Genomic DNA, 17,759 nt, shown 5'->3' on the forward strand with positions numbered 1-17,759 from the left:
TCTCTTGTCCTGAAAGTGCTGTGTCATGTGAGCTCCAATACCTCTCATCCTGCTGATTAAGTGTGAGAGAACAAAGAGTACCCCATCACCCCTCCCAAACTCAACAGCTGCTACTTGGAAGAGGCTTTTTTCCCCCATAATTGGTATTAGATGATGATGATGCCACAGGCTTTGAAATATTGGAAGCCAGCACTGATCACGCTTACAGATAGCTGAACAATGCAGTGCAATGTAAACTAGGCAAACAAATCCATCTGGGTTGCCAGAGAAGGCAGAGAAAAGCTCTAATCTTCTAGAAGCAGCTGTTGGCCAAGCTGACATTGAAAGGCATTATTTTTAAAATGAAAGCTTCTGTGCGGGTGATGAAAGCTGCTGCATTTCTTGCTTTGGACTGGAAGTGCTTGTTGGTAGCCCAGACAGAGATCAAAATTATTGAATGCTGCAGAGCAAGAGTGATAAGCAGGACCCTCTTCAGTGAGTAATGGATTCCTGTCCACTGTGGGACACGATGGGTTTTGACAGGAATATCTCCTTACTGGGTTGGGGTGGGAGCAGTGCTGAGCCAGGCTGGGACAGCTGATGGTGCACCTGAGCTGGCTGAGAGGCTGTGGTTTGTATCCTGCCTCAGATGCTCACCAGGCTGAATCAGGCTAGAGACTGGTTTCCCCACTTGATTCCTCCTGGAGAGATCCCAAATGGAGAAGTCCCATGGGGGAGTTTAGATCCAGACTTATTAGCCGTTTACATGTCCTAGGATGGACCTTGTCAGGATGGTTAGGTGAGCAAAACTTTCCTTGGGTAGCTACTTTTCTGCCTGTGGCAGAAAAGAAATAAAGTCAGGAGTCGGGATGTGCCATTCATGTGAACCAAGCCACATCAGTCAAAGCGGTTTTATTTCAGGACAAGCGAGTCAAACATAGAGGTTTTGCCAATATAATCTTATAAAGGTAGAGGAAAAAGATCCTAAAGCCTAAAATTATATGTTTGCTCTGGCAAGTGTCTTTAGAAAACTAATCTTAGTACCCAAAAAGAATTCAGTTAAAAAAAAAAAAAAAAAGTGAAAAAAGATAGAAAAATTTCATTTATGAGGATAGCATTGTTATCAACAAATTGTGATTTTTCATCCAGGGTGAGAGGATACAGTTCAAATGTGAAGGAGCAAAGGAGATCTCCTGTTCATACAGTTCTCTCAGGAGGTTAGTGGTAGCTTACCAGTGGCAGCAGCAGTGGGTGAAATAGTCGTAATTTGTATTGGTTTTAACAGTCTGTGATGCCTGAGGGATGCTACAAAGATGCACATTTTTCTTTTGTGCACTGTGACTGACAGAGAAATAAAAGCCACCCCTGCCAGGATAAGTGGCATCATTATCCATGCTGCAGACAGGGACACTGGGCCACAGAGGGGTTTTCTCAGAGCTGTGGAGTCATGGCAGAGCTGTCAGGTGTTGGTAGGGGCCGGGACCCAGGGCTCCTTCACAGGGAAGAGACAGACACTGGAGGATGCTGTGCCACGGTCTGTAGTGAGCAGTTAGCAGTTCCCCTGGTACCTGGCAACCAACGAAGGAGTAATCTTGACTTAAGGCTTCTTGGCTTCAAGGCTGGAAGGAGGAGAATAATATCCAGGGTTAATACTAAGCCCCCTCCCTGAAAGCAAGTTTTCCTTTGGGCATTGATGCTGCTGGTTGCTTGGCAGAGCAAACATGGGAGCAGAGGAATAAGCAAAACGTCTCATTATCCTTTTTGCCAGAGAGTTGAAAGAATCTGACAGTGAGACTTCCTTAGCTGCAAAGCCATATAGACCATATTGTCTAAATACATTTTGTTTTCCTGTTAAACTCCATTTATAAGACTGACAAGAAGACTAATAAAATCTACTAAGAACAAGGATGGTAATTTAGCACTCAGAGAGTGAGAGAGGCGCTTTATCTGAGGAATGCCTATGCTGCACTCATGTCTTCAAGCCATGCCTGAAGCACAGATATTTCTTCTGATGAGCTATGAGCGGTCACAGAAGGGGTTTTTTTTAATCACTTTTTTCTTCTGGACAACACCTACTGCCTGTATTCTGAGGCTTTTCATGTGAAGTTGTTGCCAGGCAGCTTTACAGAGAAAAGTTAAAAGGCTCAGTAGGTACCATAGTGTTCTGTGAGACAAAAGCTGAAGCACCCCAGACTCAAAGGTTACTTTTGGAAGAGGTCTCTCCTCAGTTTGCACTGGTTTGGGTGGCTTCCATCACAGCCTTGTCATTCAAATTTGAAATGTTTTGTTTTTAAAACTGCGTCCACCAGCAGGCATGCATGGGTCTCATCTGTCTATCATCTGCCTGGCAATGGCCAGTTGATGCACTGCATAGTCAAATGCAACCTAAAATAGGGTCAAAGCTTCAACCAAAATTTCAATATCTTTGTTCTTTTATATTTGCTTTGACCTTTTATTTTTCCAGCACTTTTTTTTTTTAAGAAAAGATGCATTTTTAATGAACATTTAAAAAACTAATTCAGTATTCTTATTTAAACGTGTCAGTGTGAATAGTGAAAAGCAAGAGGGAAAAAAGCAGAGAAATGAAAACTCAAATCCAAAATATAGTTTTGTGGAATGACTCAGACTTGAGATTTATACAGTTATATTTTGGTATCCAGAATTTTCCCTGTGATCTGCCTTTATCTTTATAGTTCCTGCCCAGCACTGCTATGTGAGGTAAGCTAGTGTGTGGTTAAACAGCTGCTGTACTCCGACCAGAGGTAGAAGCATTTCCATGATGGTCTGAAAAGAACTAGTGTACGGCATTTGTACAGCTCTTTGGGGATCTTTCTGGATGAAAGGCGCTATTATATGGGTAAGATCATTATCATTATCATGAAAAACCTTCTCAAGGAAGCAATTCCACCTTCTGCTTCTGACACCTCATTTCTCTGTTGTCTCAGGAGCCTCTTTTGTATCTCCTAGGAGTGTCAGTTCACATCTTAATCTCTTTGTATGTAATCTCATTACAGATAATCCCATTTGCTAGAGATGTCAGTACTTCTCCACCACGTGAGGAAGGATTTCCACACCGCTCATTTTGTAACTGAACCCAGCTACATTCACTGTACAAAACAGACTGACTGTACCTGGAATCTCTGTTAGGTTAGCTGTGCGCAGGGAAATGGAAGGAAGGAAGGAAGGAAGGAAGGAAGGAAGGAAGGAAGGAAGGAAGGAAGGAAGGAAGGAAGGAAGGAAGGAAGGAAGGAAGGAAGGAAGGAAGGAAGGAAGGAAGGAAGGAAGGAAGGAAGGAAGGAAGGAAGGAAGGAAGGAAGGAAGGAAGGAAGGAAGGAAGGAAGGAAGGAAGGAAGGAAGGAAGGAAGGAAGGAAGGAAGGAAGGAAGGAAGGAAGGAAGGAAGGAAGGAAGGAAGGAAGGAAGGAAGGAAGGAAGGAAGGAAGGAAGGAAGGAAGGAAGACCTTTTTGCTAATAACATCCAATTATTTTTTTCTCCATCTCATTGTTTATGTGAGAATGAAATTCCCCCTTAAAAACTCCAAGTTTATAAAACAATGATGATAAAAGAAGTTTGAACATTACTTTCACCACCATCCATCTTCAGTCAGGTCTGCCTGGCAGAGGCACATACACTGTGAGCTTTCCCCACTTTGATTCCTTATCTTTTAGTAACTCCTGTCAATTAAGGAGGGTGTAGTCTACTCTCAATTCATTAAATCCACCACAATTGTCAGTTAGTGACAGGCTCTGGGGAGGCCAGGACTAAGTAAACATAAGGGATAAATTATGCAAGAAGGGCACAGTTAGGAGAAAAATGAGGCCCCCTTTACATAACATGTTTATCCTTAAATTCTTAAGTAAGATACTATCATTGATAAAAGTCCAAACCCCTATATTCTTTGAGGGAAGAGTGGGAAAAAAAAAGCAGTCACTCTCCTTTGACGGTTTGAAAAAAGAAAAGATGTTTGTACCACTCACTGACTGGCTAATGAATAATCAGATTTCACAGCTTGAGTGCTGGGGTGGTAATTTGGTTGCACGCCATGCTCCAAATCCATGGAATAGTGCTTCATTAATGTGAAGACCTGTATAATCAAACAATTAGCAGTCTCTCTGCTGCTAAAGCAGCTTTTCATCAGCATATATACTTCGTTGTAAGATGAGACTCAAATTACTGGATCTGACAGCAACTAGTCTTTTACTAAATCACAGCAGTAGTAAAGTAGGGTGGACAGAACATTCATTTTTAAACCCATTTCTACATATGCAAGAGGTTCATTCTATCCATGCCACATGCCATATATAACTATCATCAAGAAGGTCACGACATTGTAGGTGAATTGAAATTGCACTTAAATGAGTAAATCACAGATTAGATTTTTCTTTCAAGTGCCATAAATTGGTAGTGATATGTTGCTACTTGTCACTTCCCTTACTTCTCACTTTGTTTATCATTCAGGAAGGAAGAAGAGACTTCTACCTGTATTCCACTACCTGAATGTCACCCCTTCCCCTCATTGTAGGGGTTTTAACTGTATAGGCAGAAGGAAGTGCCACAAGTTTCAACTATTTCTATATTTTGCATTTGTTAGGGGTCAAGAGCAATTGCCCTCTGCTCTCCAGTTCATTTTCCAATATGACAGCTAGGGAAGAGGAGGTGGAAAAAGTGAAGATGGGTCCAGAGTGCAGCATCAATCTTCACGTATGGATATGAGTCTCCTGCATATTTCAAGCCCAGAAAATCCTGGTGCATGAAGTCTCTTATGCCTTTTATCTCCATGCCAGCCTGGGATGTGGTTGGCATCTTCCAGGGGACAAAAGCATTGATATGGACTTAGCAACTGCTTGTGCACCTGCTGCCACCAGCCTGGTGGGCAGTGGAGCTGTTTGTTGGAAAGATGGGACAACGCAGAGAATCAGAGTAAGCTAGAAAAGCATACTGAATGATAAATTCATTTGTGTGTGGATGCTTTGTAGAGAATTCCTTTCTTTAATTACAGACAAAGTAAGGCTTAATATTATTTATTTATATACAGGCTACACGGCTTTTTTGTTTCCTTTCATACTGCTTTGATTTTTCCGGGAATTAGGTGAGCGCCAGTGGGTTTGCTTTGCTGTGTGGCCCAGCAGGTGCTAGCTGCTGAGTGCACTGGAAACATCCAGCGGGTGTTTATGATGTTGGCAAAGACATTGCACCAGAACCTGAGCTTGTTTGAGACAATGCAGTGAAGTTTGTTTGTGTCAGCTGAGACATTGATCCATTACATTAAAGATCTAATCAGCAATAGCTGATTTATGGTGAAACAGTGCTGGACTGTTTTCATGAATGCAGTGTTTTATTTGATTTTCTTGTCCTTTCTGTTTGTAAAAAAATAAAACCAAATCAACAAAAAACAGCTTGCAGGTGCTGTACCTGTTTCAGGACCCAAATGTCTGCAGTGAAATTCATTGATAGCTGAAAAGTAGCTCAAAGTACCTATTAGTCAGCCCTGCGTGAATGAGTGTTTTCTAAATATCAGATATAGTAGTGATGATGAGTTCGGGTTCACTCTAGGGAAGGTTTTCTCCTGACCATTTCAGAAAAGACGAAAGGAAAGGTCTCATGCTTTCAGAATATGTGTCAGTCTAATACCAGCTTGAGAAGTGTGTGCTGCAGAGGTCATCCTGTTTGTTTTATCAGAAACAGAGAGATGGAAAGTGGAAAAGGTCAAAATATCCCTCAAGCTGACTACCTGGTTGTTGAGCAAGAGCTGTGAGGGACTAACACATAATCGCTTTTAATACAGCTGACCTCCACCAGCATTTTCACCCAAGCTGTGATCTCCTTTTGACTTCGAAGACTCTGTAATCACTGAATTCAGAAAATCTGTCACAGTTCAGTGGTTATTTGTTGATCCAGGAACTGCCCTCCCTGTCAGGACCACAAGTGAACAGAGGACAGGACCCAGCACAGGATTCATCCCCTGGTCCTTGCCTATATGTGCTGTCACTGACTCATGAGGGTCAAAATGGGTACAGTTTCCACAAAAATGAAATCTCAAACTAAACAAACACGTGGTATTTTTCTTTTTATTTTTAATACCATGATTATTCTTAATACCTTTCTCCAGTGCACATTAAACATCTCTCTAGCACAGGCCATACCTCTGCCATTGTATAAACAAAGAACTGCACCAATGAAGATCTTCATTTCAGGTGATGGGGTTGGTTGGTTTGAAAGCATTAATGCCTGGATTTAAGACAAAAAAAATTCCAACATGTAGCTTTGAAATGCTGATGATTTTAAAAATCTTTTTAATGGTATAACTCATAAGGTCACACGCAGTGTTCTCTTCATTGTCCCAGGCAGAAGAAACAGAGTCTATTACTAAACACTAAATATGCTCATTAATTTTCTTAGGCATTCATTTTGTTTATAACAATTTCTATGTGTATGTGGAAACTTATGAACACATTCATAAAGCTGCTGTTGCTTTGTGAAAAGATGCTGTGACACATTTCCTTCAGAAACAGCTCTTTGTCCAATCTTTGCCTAAAAACCAATTAGGAATAAACCAGAAAAGGGCTCTAATCCACCTGGAATGAGGGCCCTTGTTCTGGGGCAGGCTTTCTTCAGCCTCCCAAGCAGAAGAGAGGTGGTGGGTTGTGTTGGCCACCCTGCACTCTGGAGCCCCCCATTCAGGGGCACTGCCCTGCAGGGGATGCCTGTCCGTCACTGGTGCTGTTCACCACATTCCCAGAAGTCCCACTCGGGGCAACTGGTGCTGCCTAAATTTTCAAGGGTTTTCTACAGCAGAGCCATGAGAAGAGGGTAAAGCTGTGACCACCTGCTGACAGGCTACAATGGGCTCTGGTAGGTGTAGCATTTATCTTCAGAAGGACAGAGTGTGAAAGAGGCTCAGGAAATTCATAAGGAGGAGTAAGCCTTAACAAATGCCCTAGAGGAACTAGGCATAAAGTCTCCTCACAGGGGTCATGTGCCTACATCTCACCAATGCTTTTATAATCTTACCCTTAAGCCACTTACTTGATCTCAGGTTCACCCTCCCTCCCTGCAAACCCCTGGAAAAGAAAAAACAAGAAAGAAAAAAAACACGGGCAGAAATGCAATAAAAGCAGGGAGGCAATAACTGTGTTTTCTCCTTGCTTGTGGAATGGTGGGTGTCCCAATGCAGCAGGGGATGCAAACCCCTGCCAGGGGATCCCAGCTGCAAGAGGAAAGCAGAACCAGCACCTTGCACCTGCTGCAATGTTTCTGTTTCAGAATGCTGTCCCTTGACACAGCAAGATAGGCTGGGAAGTGTGGCGCTCTGTGTAGAAACGCAGTGTGAATTTATAGTACGATATTACATTTACACATACAGACCCTTACCATTTTGAAGCACGCATTTTTTACCAAGAATTGTATTTTTTTGTGTATTGTTCCTCGGCTGTAAAAACTCCTCTCCTTGCATGAGACCCCTGCCCCTGCCATAGCCCTCATTCTGCAGATGCTTCTCTGTGCTTTCAAGTGCAAGTGTCTCTGCTATAAGAAAAAACAAAGGATTCAGCTACATGAAACTTGGATTGGAAATAAATGAATGCAGATACATTAAAAAAATCAGTCACAGTCTATTTTAGATTGATCACAACAAATACAACAGCTCTAAAAAAATGTGGTCCAATACCCTTATTAAATGAGTTTCATTTGTTGTTGATTTCTAAATAATAATAATGTTATTTTCAGAACAAATTATTTAAATTCTGACAATTCAAAATAAATTTTGCCCCACAACATCTTTATAAAGATATTAATTTTACCCTATATTTTGAAAAACACTTTCATTTTCCTTTTCTTTTTTTCTTCTGTTTCATAAAACTTGTGTTTTAACAAATCACTGCCATGAGCTAACCCAGATCTGAATCCAGCAAATACTCTCAACATTATCCTTCTCTGTTCACATATATTTGAAGTAAATTACATCAAATTGTATTTGAAATACCAAACTGGCATTAATGGAAGCTTCTTTTGCTCCAGGCACCATTTTAAAATAGATGAGCATAAAAATGCAGTCTGCATCATTAAGTTTATATGAAACTAGTGAGAATAAAAATCACCATGTAAGTTCTAATAAGATGTGTTTTTCATTCCAGTTTAATAACCCAAGACTATATTCATCTTCCAGTATAATAAATACACTGAAAGGAATTCATTCTTTTGTGTTTTTTAACATGTTGAGGGTTTCAGAAGATGGAGTTTTCTGGGAAGCTGGGTGAAGAAAATTCTTTAATATGGCAGTGCGGAGTATTATTATCATAAATAATTAATGTGCACAGCAGAAGAAAGCCCAGCTTCATTAATAATTCTTATTTTTAGTTGGCATAAGCTAGAGGTGCTGTATCTTCTTTCATCCGATCTATGTCAATTTCCTCTATTTAAAATTACTAGATGTTAAAATTTTAAAGGTATGCTATATTTTCCGATGGATTTTTATTTGTGACTTGCATTAATATCCTACTGTTAATTCTTACCCGCTGAGATATTTTTAGTAACAAGCAAGAAAAGAATAAAAAAACCCCCGGTAGCAGCCAGGCAAGGTAGAGTGGGCATCAGTGTCAGCTCCTTTCATCTTTCATTTCCCTTTGGGACCAGTTAAGATGCTTCTTTGATTAGAACCTCAGGAAATATTAAAAAGCTCTTCTGTGAATTTAAACTCATCAAACTTGTCTCTGTTTATTTTTTTGAATACTGAGATAATTCACCTCCCACATTTCAAGAACACAGGTTCTTTCCAACCCAACTGCGCTCCTCTGATCCGCAAAGTCACTTGTCAACATCGCTGAATCTCTCTCCTAACAAATGTTAGTGCTTCATTAATGCAGTGCTGGAGCAGGAGATGCTCCTAAATGTTCCTTATTAGCACAGACAAGGAAGTGAGGTGACACCAGAGATGGCACAGAGCTAGCATGCCACGAGATGGGTGCAGGTAGTGCTGGATTAAAACAAAGGAGAGCTATGTGACACCTGAGGGAAACAAAACAGAGTGGGGGGAAACCATTGTCTCTGGTTGCAAAATATTTGTGGGAGGGAGACTAAAACTCTCATCGTGACTGTGGAAAAACCAACACCATGGAGATGTAATGTTAACCTGCACTACACCTTTTGAACAGAATTGCAAATGTTCTTATTAATCAGTGCAAATGTTAGAGCTGAATGAAAACGGATGGGTTTCTTTACTCTCAAGCATTTCAAAAGAGAATGTTTTGGCCCTTTTTCCTTCCAAACTTGTGGCTGTGAAAAAATCCTCATGGTTTTTATTTTTTTCTCTCCTATTTAATGGTTTATCTCCTTTTATTTTGCTTGAGACTGAAAAATGAAAAAAAGAGGTGCAGAAGAAGAAGAAAAAGAAGAATAATAAAGAGATCACAGAGAACAAGCAAGAGAACACAGAGAAGGAAGCCAATAAAAAGCAAAATGCATGAGGCTTGGGAAAAAGTCCATTTTAACCTCATTTATTTAGGGACAAAAATTTTTGGCTATTGGCAATATTCCTTGCATCTGACATAACCCGGATAGTAATTTCATCTGTGTATCACAGAATCTTCAGTCAGATGTTTGTGTCAGAATCAATATCCATTTAAGAATTTTCATAGCTTTTCCCTACATTAGTATGTGGTTCATGTTATTTAAGCTGGAGATGTGCTGTGGCTTGTGTCCTGTTGGGCTCCAATGGCCAGTCTGGGCAAATTGGAGAAATTTGGCTCCCATCAGTGAAGTGTTGATGCCTCTGCGTATTTGTACACAGACACACCCAAAAAATTAGTGATGTTATTGATTCAGTGTAGAAAAATTCAGAAGATGAATTTAGGCATGACCTCCCATGTGTCTGTCAGAAGTGCCTCATGGTTGTCAAACAGGAGGTGGAACCTGGGCACTCAGATGAGCTAGGGAGGGGACATGGAGCACATGGCCACTTAATGTCTTCCCTTTGTTAGTATCTGCATGGAACAATGCACTGGGAAACCATGTATCCACTGGGGTATTGCTTTTGCTACAATTCGACTTTTTCTTTAAGGCACACAGTTAAGAGTATTTTCATTTTATTTGTGTATCTGCTACCATTAAAATGGAAGAGTGGCAAAACTTTGTGTTCCCAAGCCATCAAACTCACTAATCAGCTAACTCAAACCAATTATACAATAGGTGAAAGACATGGGTTTGCATGCTAAAATCTGCATTTTTCTGCCTTCTTTATTTCCTATCAATCCACTGTGACAATGGGTTTATTTTGCAGGAAAATATGCAAATACCTTAATCTGGTGGAACAGTATGACAGTCTGAATGTGAGTCTCTTCATGATGTGTTAACAAACACTTGTTTAAGAGGACCAGCACTAGGGAGATGATAAATTTCTGAGTGCAAAATCAGAATCTCTGCAGAAAAACTGCATAGCCCTTTGAAAAAAAAAAAGAATGGATGGGTACTGAGACTCAGTCTCTCAAAATAATAAATTTTCATCTTATCTGAAATGTGATACATTAGCAAATGAGTAGCTGAAGGAATTGGTGAACTTCTGCTGCTTTCTTTCTGCACCCACATAATGAAAAATCCCACCACTTTTTTGGAAGGTCTGTTGTGTCTGTTTTGTTTTATACATTAATTATATAGCATCAACTGTTGGAGAAGTAGTTCTAAAATATTCCTGCAAATGTTGAAAATGTATCTGTGGAGACTTTCAGATTTTTTTTTTTCCTAACATCCTAATTTCAAGAGTGATTTAAGAACTGATTGGCATTTGGCAAAAAATGAATGATAATGAACTCATTTCAATAGAGATGGACCAGATACCATGCCGGCTGTTGAAACTTTTCAAAGCTGGTTTCTCTCCAGTAAATGTGATCCTGCAGGCTCTGTCCATCTGCCTACAAGAAAAGAGACATTCGCATTCTGCAGGAAATGCTGCTGAGAAAATACCAGAGAGAACTAGCAATTTTGTGATCTCTCATCATTCTCAGCAAGGAAACTGGACAATGACAGACACCACAGCAAAAAAACAGCACTGAGTGACTTCACTTCTCTATTTCCCTTTCTTTTCCTGTATTTTTCCCTTTATTTTCTTTTTTTTTTTCTCCTCTGCATTAGCAGGTAACAAACTTCCTTCAGTATGTTTGCCAGAGAGAGAAGTAGCAGCTTGAACAAGTCTGAGCCCCTCCTCACAGCAGGGATGCTCAGGAGTGACCTGAAGCTGTTGCTTACAAGGATGGTTTGATTGTGTCCTCACCCTAATTTTTGCCAGTGCAAACTGAGTCACCGATGCCACATTAAACAGCTGAAGTGAAAAACTACACCAGCTGTTAGGCTTCTTCTGTTACGTGAAATTGAAACAGTGCTGAGATTTAAGAAAAATAGCATGGATTCACTCACAGACACGACACCTGTGGGACAGGCTCCTCCTTGCCCAGTGCCCACCAGCCCACCTTGTGCAAGGCCAAGGAGGCCGATGCTGGGGGAAGGGTGTCCAGCCAGTGCCTTCCCACAGGTGGCAGGGCCAGAAGAGGTGTCCCAGCCCCTGGGTGAAGCCCACCCCAGCCCTCAGCCCTCAGAGCAGGTCAGCTCACAATGCTCATTGCTCAGTTATTTCATTTCTCCTCCAAAGTCTGTCACATTTCTCTCTCCCCCCCACCCCCCTCCCAGCAAGAGATGGTTTCTGCGTCTCCCTTGGGTGTTTTCTGCCGCTGCCAAGATTCCGGTCCACGTCCCTATCTCCTCCCCGGCTGCTCTTTGTGCCTTTGTTTTCGAAGGTGGCTCTCTAATGCAGTGCCTGTAGGCTCACCTTTGCACAGCATCACTGCTAAATTTTTAATCAGTGGTAGTAAAACAAAGAAAATTAAGAAACTCCAGTATTTAACAAATGGTGTGTGGCTAAGCCCCAGGCCTTATCCTAGTTTACAGACATGAGCAGGGTGTCAAGCACCAATCCTACAAACCAATTAGCATCCCAGGAGACTTTGCTCTGCTGCATGGTCATGAAACTATCATTAATGTTATGTGGTATTATGGTTGCACATGGCCAAAACATAAGAGAGAGGAAGTACTTCTGCATTTCGTGTTGAATTCTCTGCTATATGAGTTGTTAATTAAAAAACTTGGCTCGGTTCTGTCCCTTTGCACAATCAGAATGATGTAAATAAGAATCTTATCCAAAACCTTTAAAAATCAATTTTAAAAAAGGCTGGCTGCAATATTTGCACAATATTTGCAGTTCAGCAGAATGAAGCAGGGAATAACTAAGTTTTCAACTTCTCAGTTTCCCCACATGGCTTAGATCTGCTTATTGCAGTGAGCAGGTTCCTGTGTCTGTGAGGCAGGAGGCTCACACCTGCCTTGGTGTGGAGTATTTGGTACCAGTCACTGCAAGAGGCAGAGATCTGTGTGCACAGGGGTGTGGCCTGAGGGATTCATCTGAGCTATGTCAGTGAGCCAAATTCTCTCAATTATGCACCAGGAAGGATATTTCTGTAAGCTGAGTGACACCCCAGACCTCAGCACACCCAACTTCTGTGCGGCCCTGCATCATGTCTTGAACACGTGATGTTAATAGGGGGTGGAATTTGTAGCACAGAAGCCAGAGCCCCTCTCTTTTGCTCCCAAGACTACAGAAGTAAGACCATACCTCTTCAAACTTCATATTTTTGCCCAACTGTTTTATTACCTATGAAACTCTGATTTGTGTGAAAGATAGAGATAAAGAAGTTTAAGTTATACAGCAGCTTGTGAAATGAAAGTCATGATGCTAAAAACACCTGTTACAATCAAAAAGCTAGGGCATAAGAGTATGATTTATTACATATATTATGGTAGCCCCACAGGAACTGAGCAAAGATTTTGCCCTTTTTGTGTCTTATTCACATATGGGCATGTTAAAAGGAATCAAAGACATATCATGTGTCCCAAAGGATTAACTCAGCTCTTACTAACACTTTCATTTCTGTGTACCTACAGTTTAGGTGTACAGGCTTTATTTCACCATGCCTGTGAGGGGCAATTCCTGCTCAAAATGTGTGTTTAACAGAAGAAAGAAGTAGACCACCAACCCACAAAAAATATACAACCTTCTCACTGGAGTAAAGTGCCAGCCCTTGGTACAAAGAGCACAGAACTCTGCAGGAGGTGAGCATGTGTGAAGGGTTATCCACCCCTGTCCCACCCCTGTCCTGCAACCCCAAGGGAAAAAAAATGCACTTTGTGGTGTAAATGAACAGCATCAGAGAGGTCACTGGCAGTGATTGTGTTTCTGGGATGTTGACTCCCTGTGCTGAGGATTGGTTCCCTCATCTCAGGGACTGCATCACATTCACCATCTCACCACCCAACCACCTCCCATTTCTAGCATGGAAAAGAAGTAGTCATTAATGGGGATACAGATAGGAAGCTTGCTAAGAAATATTTTAGCAATTAGAACAGAAGGAAATTTAGTATCTCTTTTTTTTTTTCTTTTTTTTTTTTTTTTTCTCACAGGGAAAACCTATTTCCTCACTTCTTTTCCATCCAAGCATAAACTGGCATTTTTTTTGCCACTGTGAGAGTGAGCCAGAGCCATCACTGGAGACAGAGAGAGGAATTGCTATAGTGTGGATTCATTAAACTCATCTCAGTCCATCTCTCTTTTTTTGGTATTAAAGGAGTATGGAGTAACACAGGGCAGAACGAAGTGTTCTGGAAAACTGATAATCAAATGGCCTAAAGCTAATGTTTACTTTTCTGAATGTTTTACAGCAGCATTACTTGGAGATGTATTAAAAACAGGGAGCGAGAGGGAGGGAGAGAGGGAGGGAGCCTAATAATAGCCTTCCAGTTACAGAAATAGAGAAGCAGCATAGATATGATAATTGAATTTGGTTTGGATGGGCGATAATCCGCCTTTATGCTACAGCTGTAGTTCTCAGATTTGAGCCTGGCTGGTGGCAGGTGTTGGGCAGCCTCCCCGGCCACGGGAAGGCTACAGCACCATGCACTCCTGCATGCCCCCCATTCCTCTCCCTCCGTGCCCCCCTTTTCTCTCCTGGAGCCTGCAGGCAGGAGGCTGAAGGGTCATGGGTTCTGCATGTGTGGCTGTTTTTTTTCTGCATTTGTGGGGGTTTTCCTGAAGGTGACCTGGAGCCTCCCTTCCCCATCCAGCCAGGAAAAGTCACCAGTGAATCTGAAGGGGAGCTCCTCTCCTCTCCAACAAAATCCCTGCTCAGCCATTCTCTTTTTCTCTTCCACTCTAAATTATTCAGCTCCACACTTGGGAAGCTGACACTGCTAGTAAACCGAGGAGTTACATATTTTTGGTTGCACTTGGAGATTAAGTGCCACTTGAGTTATAGTGTCTAAATTCCCAAATATTTGTGTAATTTTAGATCATGAATTCTCATTCCTGACTATGTTTAGTATCAATATTTATTCACACAGCTCTCTCTGTTAGATCCCATGGAAGAAACTGGGTGAGGGAAGTGGGAAGGTGTCTCCAAGCTCTCTCTGCCACAGGCATGGGTCCCATGCTATTTCACTTTCTGAAGCAAACTCCAGCCTCTCTATGTCTGCTTTGTCATGGAAAATGTGGGATGGGAGGCAGTGGATGGGATAACTGGGCTGCAGTGGGTGGATATGTCCACCCACTTTCACCAGATGACCTTAAAGATTTTTTGTCAGAGACATGGGGCTGTTGGCGTGCTGTTAGCAACAATAGCAAGAGGAATGGAGAAGGGTAAAGAGACTGAAGAAGAAGGAAAGTAAAAACATCTTTTGTGGGTGTTGGGAAGCCTCCCTGTCACCTCTGCTGCATTCCATCCTCCTAATATGATCCTCCAAGAGACTATCAGTCTCATTTGTTCTCTTGGTTCGTTCAAAAGCAAAAGCACTTCTAAGAAAAAGCATTAATTAATTTCTTCTTTATGAGAAGATGTGAGAAGATTTTGGTTTCTGCAGGCACTGAATTAAATTCTGGCTGCACAAGAGTTTGCATTTTTAATGCAGCTCTTTTGCAGGTCACCAAAATTGTTCCCTATTCAGCCACTCTCATCATCTGGGTCATTATGACATATAGCCACAGCTGATGCCTGGATCCAGCTCCTGCAGTCCTCAGCTGGCATTCAAATGCCACTTCTAATGATAACGAAAAGCATGGTGACTGCTACAGCACCTTTTCTCCAGCTGTCTCAGAAGGCCTGTGATATAGCAGTGATTAAATTAGCCTTGTAATGTCACTGTGAGCTGGATAGGTAGCATGCAAGTTCTGCAGGTAAGAAAAGAGAGGCATGAAGCAGTGTGGGGCTTCAGCTTTGCAGCCAGAGAGACCAGGTGAGGAATGAGGACCTGGGCTATGGGATTCAGCAACCCAGCTCAACTGAAAGCCAGTTCTGTGATTGACAGGAAAATTAATCCTGCTTATTCAGTTTCCAAAGAATTTTAGATGAAGACTTGCTTGCCACACAAGACTTTTTGGTTGTGCTGTTCACATGGTGCATCCCTCAGTGGGAGTTCTCACTGTCCTTAGTGCATCTGTGTTGGCTCAGCCCTCCAATTTCCTTTTTCTTTTTTTTGGTTCCACACAATAAAAACCTACTTACCACCCGAAGGGTGCAGTTAGACGTGGTAGGGTAAAGTTTTGGAGAGATAAATGTCAGTGCAATGCTGTTGTACTGCTCATTAATTGCTAGCAAGGCAAGAAATACTCACTGTATCCTCACAGCAGACACCTGTGACTATGCCACAAAGTTAGGATGGAAAATTCAAGATGTATCTATGAGCACTTCTTCCAGTACCTGCAAAATGTCAGATTCTTTCCTGTTCAAGGTCCAGCTTTGCATTCCTGAAAAAGAACAAAAAAAATAGTAATACTTTTTCTCCAAAAAAACAGTGCCTAGCAATATAAAGTTGAAGACATCCCTTTCAATCTTTGGCTGTGATAGATGTCTTTGGATTCTGAAAAGGATATAGTAGATGCCTTATTAGAATAATATTCCAGTGTCTTGACAAGCAGTGTCAGATTTATATCACAGCTTTCTTTTTTATGCCAACAGATACGTAATACCAAAGGACCACTAAAGACATCATGCACTGCTGCGATTTTTATATACATATTTTTTTAATGGAAAGGTTGTTATAATCCAAGAATCCTTGCTTTTCTTTCCTGTTGTTTTTTGGCACCTTTGTCATTTAATATTCTTCCTTTTGCAGTTGTTCCCCACAGTGAATACATCCACCTTTTCCAAAAGCAGAGGAAAAAATGGTGCAAACACAGTCTCCATGCAGGCTTATTATTTGGATACTCTTCCTTTGCCAGTGACTTGACCAAGTTCCCTATGGACTCAGCTAACTGAGCCACTGGTTATTTGGGAAAGAACTATGGTAGAGGTGGGAGGAGGGAGAAATACTTAAAGAACTGATAATATCCAGGTTTTCTGGCAATGTTAAACATGCAAATATTTCAGTTAAGCATATCTGGATTTCCTGCCAAACCTTCTATTCCTGTGTTTGTTGCCCAGTCTGTCTGAAATTATGTGTCTTTCATGACCAGTGGTGGGAATCACCACGTACCGCTCCAATGAGCATTTTCACTGCTCACTCACAAAGGTGTGTGAGTCACCCAAGCAAACATCAACTTTGAAAGAGGTGAGATGGAAATCTTAGCTAACCTGTCCCTATCTCTTTGAGTATTCCTGTTTCTCTGGGCAAATTTGGAGAGACTGTGAGCTACCAGAAGTGCCTGTGGGTCTATAGTTCTTGCAGGCAGAAGACAAAGCCCAAGATGTGCCCCTGCCTGAACAGATGGGCCACTGCATCAGAAGTGAGAGAACACCCCACAATCTCTCCACTCTGGGTAGAAGATATCAAACAGCATTAGCTGCCTGTTTTTCATACTGGAAGGCCATCCCTGACATCCTGTCAACTAATAGCAGAAGCAGTAAGAAAATGTATTACAGCCAAGACAGAAAGTGCCATGAAACACATGGAAACAAACAGGCTCCATCCTCCATATCCCTTCTCTCCATACACACACATCCTGACCCAGGAGAAGACCTCTTACACTGCAGTTTATTAGAATAGCCACCAAGAAAGTATTTCCAGCATCCCCACTCAAGCCTTTGCATTTGTTTTTCTCACAGAAAGAGACTGGGTTATTGGTTTTTAATCTTTATGGGAATAATTATTTTTTGAAAGGGAATCCAGTGTTCAAGTATAGAAACAAATTAAGGTCAGAGAGAAGCACCTAGCTTTATGTAAGTGTTTAGTCTCTCCTTGTGAAGTGGCTGGTTCTGCATGAATTACCATTAATAATAAAACATATGTAAGATGGTAACATTCGGCATTCATGTTCTTAGTTCCCCATTAAGCTGTGCTCCCTAAAAAGGTTTCCAGGTTTATTTAAACATGCAGGAAAGAATTTAATATTAAACAGAAATAAGATGTAATAGAATTATGTCAAAATACCTGAGGGAATTTTGGATACCTTTAAGGAATGAGCTCTGAAGTGATTTATAGCTAGAGCAAGTGATAATTGAGAAGAAGGCAAAAAAAAAAAAAAAAAAAGGGAAAAATGAGTTAATTCTTCCACAGCTATGAAATCCACAGCTATGAAATGCTGTAGTTCACAGACTTATCAGGACTCTTGCCTCAGTATAGGCATTATTTTACTTTCTGATGCTGAAAATTAGTGTAGTGATCTTGCTAGCACTTTTGAATGCACTTAGCATAAGCACAAGAGTAGCTCCCTGGGGTTTGCCTGTGCAAGGGGAGTTAACACATAATATAAGTATT

Source organism: Passer domesticus, chromosome 1 (genome assembly GCF_036417665.1).
Source record: "Passer domesticus isolate bPasDom1 chromosome 1, bPasDom1.hap1, whole genome shotgun sequence".
Classification (NCBI taxonomy): domain Eukaryota; kingdom Metazoa; phylum Chordata; class Aves; order Passeriformes; family Passeridae; genus Passer; species Passer domesticus.